At 40.7% G+C, this 8724-nt stretch overlaps 1 pseudogene; it reads right to left on the bottom strand.

Moving 5' to 3' along the window:
• Positions 1-6877: 6877 nt before the first annotated feature.
• LOC103305006 (glycolipid transfer protein-like) lies at positions 6878-8414 on the bottom strand (annotated as a pseudogene).
• Positions 8415-8724: the final 310 nt, after the last annotated feature.

Raw genomic sequence — 8724 nt, 5'->3', positions numbered from 1 at the left:
TGTTTTTAGACATAAGGTTATCACACCCTCTGGATCACTTGTTTTCCAGCTGCCACTCTCCATTTGGCTCAGGACCCTGGACTCCACCCCCTTGCACAGCCCTACTTGTTTGGCTAAAACTTTGGATGACCAGTGCCAACCTTCCTCTACCCTGGCACAGGTATCAGCACACTGGTTGTTTTGGGATATGATTTAATGAATAGGGAATATGCTGTATTTGAAAGAAAAGTATTTCCCACTAAACCTTTCATTTGTTTATAGCCCTCTCCCAATTTAATCTGAGAAACAGATACCCTATAATTGAGTTGGTTTGTTTTTAGTCTGTTATTTTTCTTGAAACTACTTAAAAATTGAACTCTTGCTTCAGCATATTGTACATGTGAGATCTATTCAAGGCACTTCTTTGTTCTTTCTCAATATTGTTTTGTGTGGAGACTGTAAAATATTTGCATGTTATTCCTTGTCAACATGAAGCATGTGTTTGCAGATAGAATGCAATGAGCACTAGACTTGAAAATATTTTTTATAAATTTGCATACAATCACACACATATGAAAAATATTTATGTTTAATTGTGTGCTTCAGAGCAGAATATATTGATGTAAAATATGTTATCAGGCTGCTTTGAACTCAAAACTTAAGAAAAATACAAAGTGTTCTCAAATTCCTATAATTTTTGAGGAAAGCCCACACTCTTGTTTTATACAAGCCAATGTTTTATGTTAAAAATGACTTCCTTCTCTAAACATATTTAGTCTAATATATACCTCTGGGTACTACTCTTCATATCCCAACTTGTATAAGTTGAATTTACTCACATACTTAAACTAAGCCAATATAATTGGAAACCAAAGTATTTTAACTTTGCCTGTTTCCTTAAAAATCTTAGTATCTGTCCTCAGTCAAGAGAATGGTGATGGCTTTAGTTCTTGGGACTGGATTCCTCCAAAACAAGATCTTTGGGTCCCACAAGCTTATCCCTAGAAAATAGATTCTTATACATCACTTCTTGCCCAAGTAAAACATCCTAATCTTTTCTCCAGATAAATGTTCAAAGCCCCTAGTATATGCAGATATCTCAAAAATATGTCTCCTAAGATCAAGAGTTTATGTTTTGCAAACAAACAAACAAAAAGAGTACTATGGGCACTTGCACATAATTGACACCTGCCAGTAGAGAAATTGTTCAGGCCCATGGAGTGCTATGTGTGCTATGGGCATGGTAGATAGATCTAGACATTATTAAAACATTCTGGTAGGTATGCAAAAATATAAGTCACACTTGCTCATCATCACCCCTATTATTGTCTGCTCAGTTGGCTTATTTTAATACTTCTTTATGAGCATAAGGTTCATTACTACAGAGACCTGTCCTTATCACCTTGAAGCACCAAGTGCCTAGTTCAGCACCTGTCATATAATGGGCATTCAATAAATGTTTGAACAAATTAATATCAATAATAATAAAAGCGTAATATGTTAATTAGACCGGACAGCCGAACGACCTACCAGATGTCCTTCTGGACGACCTTCTTGATGAAGCCAGGGCTGCAAGGCCCCAGGAAAGCCACCGCAGCTGCAAGGGCCGAGCCCCTTGCATGAATTTCATGCATCGGGACTCTAGTATAAGATAAAGTATTGGCGAACATTTTTTGAACTAATGTATGTTTACAAGCCTGAAGATTATGATTACACCCACTAATTTGCTTTCTGAGTCAAGACATTCACTTTTGAAACATGGGAGACATTTACCCTACTATGTCCTTTCCATGATGTACCAGGTTTATCACTTAAGGTCAAATTCTTAACCATGTCTAAAGAAGGTGAAACAGTGGTTTGTAAAGGTTTGATTTCCATTTTCAGTTTGATCTGCATACTTCCTTGAGTCCTCAGTACACAGCATTTCACTCATCCCCAAATTCAAATTGAAATCGTGTAACCAGTTAATGCTTCATTTAGTTTATGGGTTCAATGCCTGTGCAGTTGCTTGAATGTCGGCTTGCCCTTAGAATGTTTTTCTTCTTCTGCCTCAGTGTTCTCTCTCCTGATTGTCACTGAGGATTGCATCTGTTTAGCTTGCTTTCTGTTCAGCACAGATCATTTCTGTTTTGAGCTGTAGCCTAAAGCCAGAGTCTGATTCTTGGAGCAAGAGGTTTGCTTTTTTATGCTTCAATCAGCCCCAATGTGTGTGGCTTTGTGCTTGCCAGTGAGGGTTCAGAGTGGAAAGAAAAAGCACTTGCCCTGGTGAGCACTCTGGCTCTTTTGAAGATTAGGGCAGAGCCCGTTTCTTTGAAATCATGAAGTTCTTCTTTAGTGTCAGGTTGTTAAGAGAAAATCATGGGAGGGACAGCATAGGCAAGGCATTTTGCAATTATTCATGGTTTTGAAAGTTATGTTAGCCTCCTTAAAAACTGGGACAGACTTCTTAGGTTAATTTGACGGATCAATTACCCTCTCCTTGCCTGTGATGAGGAGGAAACCAGAAAGGTCTACAAACCCAGGCCCTCCTAAGGATTAAAAGCCAAGACAACACCAAAATAAAATAAAAAGATTGCATTATATTCAGATTTTTTAAATGTTTAGCCAACTTATTAAAATAAAAGCATTTGTAAATAACAAAAAGATAAAAAACGCAAACAAATTATACTTTTAATGTGTTCTATGTAGATGCATGGAATATTGAAGACAGATCTAATTTTGATGTAGCACTATTATTTGACAATATTCTAGGATAAATCCCATGCCAAACAGTCACACATACTGAGGTACTGGGTACGCTCACTGTTCTTCCATTAGACTTGGAGAGTCCCACACAGAGGCTTCAGGCCAGCACTATCCTCTTCTATCCACATCTGCCTCACATTATCTCTCTCATCATTACATCCTCCAACTGTTCACATTTTTACATGATGTGACTTGTCTGCTTTCACCAAATGCCTTTATGCACACACAGGTACTTAATCAATGCTTCAGCATGATAATGATTTATGGTGCTGTGGTCAGTTTTTTTTTTAGGCCTTAATGACCACTAGAAGGTAAAACTAAATCAATAAGTACTTAGCATCTGTGTTAACAGAAGGTATTTGTCTGCTAATCGGTGTGATTTTGAGGTGCTTTATATTTCAGTAAACCATGTGGTAACAAAGGTTACTGCTACTTTAGGTTGATTTATGTTATGTCGAAAAAGTGCTAATTCTAGAATGTCTGTCTGATGTCCTGAGGGCCATTATCTATAAAGTATGAGAAGTGCAAATAGCATATTTCTCTCTTCCTTCTTCTGTAAATTATTCATTTTAGAGTTGCTCTAGATCATCCCCTGACAGGGAGTGGTGATAGCTATTTTTACTATGTCAGTTGTTTCTATTAACAACCCATTATGGCAAAGCAGTCAAGAGTTCAGCTAGGTAGGACATTAATCCAAGGGGGTCTGGCACTGGCAAAGGTGAGAACCATTCTTTGGTCAAATTGCTTTTCATATAAGAAGATGTTTAGAAACATACACATTTTGTTAGCAATTGCTCCTTATCCTTTCTAGATGATATAGAAAGTATTCTTCCAGGTGATTAACAATTCTTTAAACTATGTTAAATATTTTGTGCTTGCCAATTATAATTTCATACATCCATGTCCTTGGAAGACATAAATTATGAAGGATTTTATTTTTTAGACTGACTACTTCTTTAGGTATACATGTTTGCCAGATATTCCTGAACTGCATGTAATTATCCCTATACAGTAATTGACCAATTAGGCAACTTTGGTCAATTGTTGACTAATCAGGTCAATTAGTCAATTTTGTGTGAAATTGGACCTTAAAATATATAAGGCAAAGTATTATATCTCTAAAATAATTTGCTTTCTTAAGCTTAGATACTTTAGATTGTGATTTTAATACTATTAGTTGCTATATTTTAACAAAAAAAATGATCAATTTATAAAAATTATATGTCAAGATAATTTTAGAAGAAATAGTATTACATAGCCCTGGGTTTAAAAAAACACAACAACAACAACAACTAGTTCTTGGATTTGGGATAGAATTTAGAAAGAAATTGAATAGTAAATATGGCAAAATGAAAATAAAAGTGTGCTTTTATTATATACTAGAGGCCCAATGCACGAAGATTCGTGCAAGATGGGCCTTCCTTCCCCTGGTTGCCCTTTCATCCTCCCACACCGGCCCGGCCATTTGGCGCCTGTGTATGCAAATTAACCCACCATCTTTGTTGGGTTAATTTGCATACTCACTCCTGATTGGCTGATGGGCATCACAGAGGTATGGTCAATTTGCATATTTCTCTTTTATTAGTGTAGATGTTTGTGTGTGCATGAACATATACAAAAATATAGACCAGTCAGAGCTAAATAATTAATAAACAAAATTTAGAAGACTAGAAACATGCCTATCTATCCTCTTCCTTCTCTTTAACCAAATCAGGGCCTTTCTGATAAAATATTTTCTTTAATGTTATTCAAGAAGAGACAGGACACATTTATTTCACAGGACAGGTTGTCCCTTTGGGAAGGACTCATTGAGTGCTTCTGTGATGTTTACACTTACCATATCAGCTATTTCTTCTCCAAAACTAACTACAAGTGAGTTTCACATACCACAATACAGGTGTCATTGCTATTGTTGATTTTATAAGTGGCCTAGGGTCTTTTGTTGTCTAGAAATGTGTGCAATTGAGGTAAAGTTGTACTAATTTGTTTTATAAAAGAAGTATTATCAAAGATTCAAAAGATTTATCATCTGCATTTTTAAGGGTTGATATTTTAGAGGGCCTACTTTTTCTATAAATGTTCTTGTCTATTCATATTAAAGATTTTGCCATTATATAATGATATATATTATTTCATTTTCTTGGAAATTCTTTCTATTGATCTGCATTAATTCTGAATAAATATATGTTCATGTTGAAGAACTAAGCATAGTCTCAGTTTCCATACCTAGGGTAACATGAACAGAAAAAAAAATTAAAAAATCACTTGTGTTATTCTTTATCTCAATATTAGAGGCCTGGTGCATGGAATCATGCAACCTGGCCTGCGACCTCTCTCAATCCATCCGGGACCCCTCAGGGAATGTCAGACTGCCAGTTTTGGCCTGATCCCCGCAGGCCAGGCCAAGGGACCCCACCAGTGAATGAATCTGTGCACTGGGCCTCTAGTATGCATATAAAATCTTTGGTTCATCTCTTCTCACCCTTCCCCCTACCCTCTTCCCTCTGAGTTTCATCATTCTGTTCCATGTTTCCATGCCTGTGCATTGAGCATCTGCCCCTTGGTGGTCAGTGTGCATCATAGCTCCCGGTTGAATGGTCAAATGGTCGCTTAGGCTTTTATATATATACTAGAGGCCCGATGCATGAAATTTGTGCACAGGAGGGGGTGAGTCCCTCAGCCAAGCCTGCACCCTCTCACAATCTGGGACCTTTTGGGGAATGTCCAACTGCTGGTTTAGGCCCAAATCCACGGACATCCCTCTCACAATCTGGGACTGCTGGCTCCTAACCACTCAACTGCCTGCCTGATTTCACCCCTAAAATTCAAGCTTCTTCTTTTTTTTATTTTTAATATTTATATTTCTTCTTTATTTTTTATTTTAAAATTCAAGCTTCTTGAGAACATGAGGCATTTAACATTATTCCATATTCCTTACAGAGAGCTAAGCATGGTAAACACAGCAAATACTTCTATACAAACACTTTCCAACCAGGATTGTTTTAATAGGCAGTCTCTAAAAACTTGAACTGGAAAACCTAAAAGTAGAGTGCTTAGATTTCAGGCATCAGGTATTAGCAGGATTTCTATTCTATCCCAATTAAACTCTAATTCTGAGCTCTCAACAGTCTGGACAAATTGCCCTTCACTATCTCCAAAGTTTTTTTTTTTTGTTTGTTTGTTTGTTTGTTTTGTTTTGTTTGTTTTTGTGATCCTAAAATAGAGATTTATTTATTAAGAATTATTTAGTGTTTGCATAAAAATCACCAATTGTTCTTCATTGGGTTTTTAACACACATGAATTCTTTGGTGGTCCCTCGATTTAACCCAACACTTTCAAAATACAGCTCTTGTTAGTGCCAGGAGGGACAGTTAAGGCAGCGAGGTGTTTCCGGGGGTCTCGGCATCAGGAGGGCTCGTGGTCTCCCCTCTGAGAGAACACACATGATAGGTAGTTTCTTAGGTAGGGTAGGCTGTCCCTGAAGAAAATACTTATGCAGAAAAATGCAAATTCAGTCATCTGTGGTCAGTTACTCATATCTGATAGCTTTAAAATAAAGTCCCCTTGGTCAAGGTCATCAAAGGCTTGCTGGTTGTTTTCAACTATAAAAAACTGTCTGGAAAAAGACAGTGGGAAAGAGCAGGGTCTATACTGACAGCGTTGTGACACTGAACTGTGCAACCACAGGAGAGCACACAGCAGTCTGCTTTAAAAAAAAAAAAAAATCCTGTATAATTTCAAATCAGACTCCTCGTGGTCCTTACATGACCTGAAACATCACTGCACCAGATTCTCATTTTTTAAATGAGGTGTATGACAAGGCTCCCCCAGGGTCACGTACCACATGGGGGGACGGGGACAGAAAACCCTAGGACTTGACTTATTAGCAACATTAACTGATTTTTATCACACTGAAATGACGGCAGTAGGTCTGTGCTGCCGTGAAATTAAAGGTGATTCAGCAGTCAGATGGTTATTTATTGCTCTGTTAGGATAGACCCCAAAAATGACTTTTCAGAAACCAGGGCTGTCCCCTGCAACCCCAGCCAGACTCTGGGCTGCTCTGGGGGATGCAGGCCAAGGCGGCCTGCCAGCTTGCTTCACAGTGATTCTGGCTTGTCTGTTTCTGGGAGTGCCAGCCGATGGGCACGCCTACACCTTGTAGTTGAGCTCGCGTTCACCTTGGTGCACATCTTGTAGATGACGTCAATGGTGGCCATGTGGTTGACCAGGAACACGTGGACCTCCTCCAGGCAGTCCTCCTCCGTCATGTTCTGGCCCTTGGAGAGTGTTATAGTAATAATGATAAGAACAATATAGAATAAGTATCAAAGTGTGAAATTACAGTGTGATATTAAAAAATGATGTTAAGAAGTATTAAATGTAATGTAAACAAGTTGATTAAACACCCCTGAACGGCCTGTATGCAGAAAAAAAAAAAAAGTAAAGTGATCTGTTCCCCATATGTAAAACCAGATATGCAAGGCTCCTGGGACCCGCTGATAAGACACACTGAAGACGCCCATCTAGGCACATAAAAAGAGGAAGCACCAGAGGAAGATCAGAGAGGCTTGTTCTGCTCCTCCACAGACGGTCACTCTCCACCCCCCTTCCTGCAATCTGCCCAAGCTCTGCCGTGGACTGTGAGTCCAGACAGTGAGCCGGAAACTGAGGCCTCAAGCAAGACGCCGAACCGCAGCTGCAACGTCCAACGTCCAGTGTGTGTGTCTGTCGGTGCGGATCCCCGGGTGGCCTGCCGAGGTCTGGAAACCACCAGGACTCTGGTAAATAAACCGTGTGTGATTCGTGCATTGCATGTCTGTCTCCTGTGTAACTTATGCTCGGTCAATATTAAGTAAGTACCTTGGGTTGTACGTGTCAGTGTCTGTTTAGAGACTGGCTGAGGCACCCTTGGTCACCTGTGCTTACGTCCCTGAAGGAGAAATTGGGACAGAGAGGCTTTCAGGAAGTCGGACTTGTAGGGCGCGGCATACAGCTCTGCCTCGAAGGTCTGCACTATCCAGTTGGTACTTCTTTTATTTATTTATTTTTAATATAGTTTATTCATTTTTTTACAGAGAGGAAGGGAGAGGGATAGAGAGTTAGAAACATCGATGAGAGAGAAACACACCGATCAGCTGCCTCCTGCACAACCCCTCCTGGGGATGTGCCCGCAACCAAGGTACATGCCCTTGACCGGAATCGAACCTGGGACCTTTCAGTCCACAGGCCGACGCTCTATCCACTGAGCCAAACCGGTCTCCACAAGCCCGTCCTTCTTGAGCGCCATCTCATAGGCCTTGGTGGCGTTGTCTTGGATGAGGTTGGGGTGGCTCTAGTCCCGCTCCCCATAACAGATGCCCTGCAGGAAGATCTAGATGAATCAGAGGCCCCTTTGCAGCCACATCAGCGCCAGCGTGGCCCCCACTTTGGGCCACTCTGCTCCATACATTTCCTTCTCCGCCTCCAGGATGTGCTGCAGGGTCCGGAACTTGGCAGGGTCCGTGTTGGACACAGCTTTGATTTTCGTGACGTTACCACTTATGTTTGCCTTGATGGGCGTAAACACTGGGGACCCAAGGCAATCGAAGAAGGTTGGCAGGTGGGACACCGACTCCAGGAAGGGCCTGGTCTCCATCTGCTTGTCCGCGGGCAGCGGCTTCAGCAGGTGCTCGGCCAGCAGTGCCATTTCAGGGTCGGGGCTGGCGGTGATGCTGTTTTCTAATCAGATCTTCCTCTTCCTTCCCCAGCACACTCCAAACCTACTCCGGACGGACCACCCCAACCCGCAGATCCTTAAGACCTTCCCCCCTATTTCTTTGACTTTCCCCCATCAAACTCACACCCTATTGTGTTGCCTAGGGGTGCCCCTAACTGCTCCCTGTGGGGCGGGGACAGCCCGGCAAGGGGCCGTGACACCATTACTATCGCTGGCATTTTATATATCTAGATAGATGTCTTTCTTATCTGTATTATACAGTATCAGTGAGCAGGCTAGT

The sequence above is a fragment of the Eptesicus fuscus genome, chromosome 12 (assembly GCF_027574615.1).
Source record: "Eptesicus fuscus isolate TK198812 chromosome 12, DD_ASM_mEF_20220401, whole genome shotgun sequence".
Classification (NCBI taxonomy): domain Eukaryota; kingdom Metazoa; phylum Chordata; class Mammalia; order Chiroptera; family Vespertilionidae; genus Eptesicus; species Eptesicus fuscus.
The sequence above is the reverse complement of the archived record's forward strand: the minus strand, read 5'-3'. Positions and strand labels throughout refer to the sequence as shown.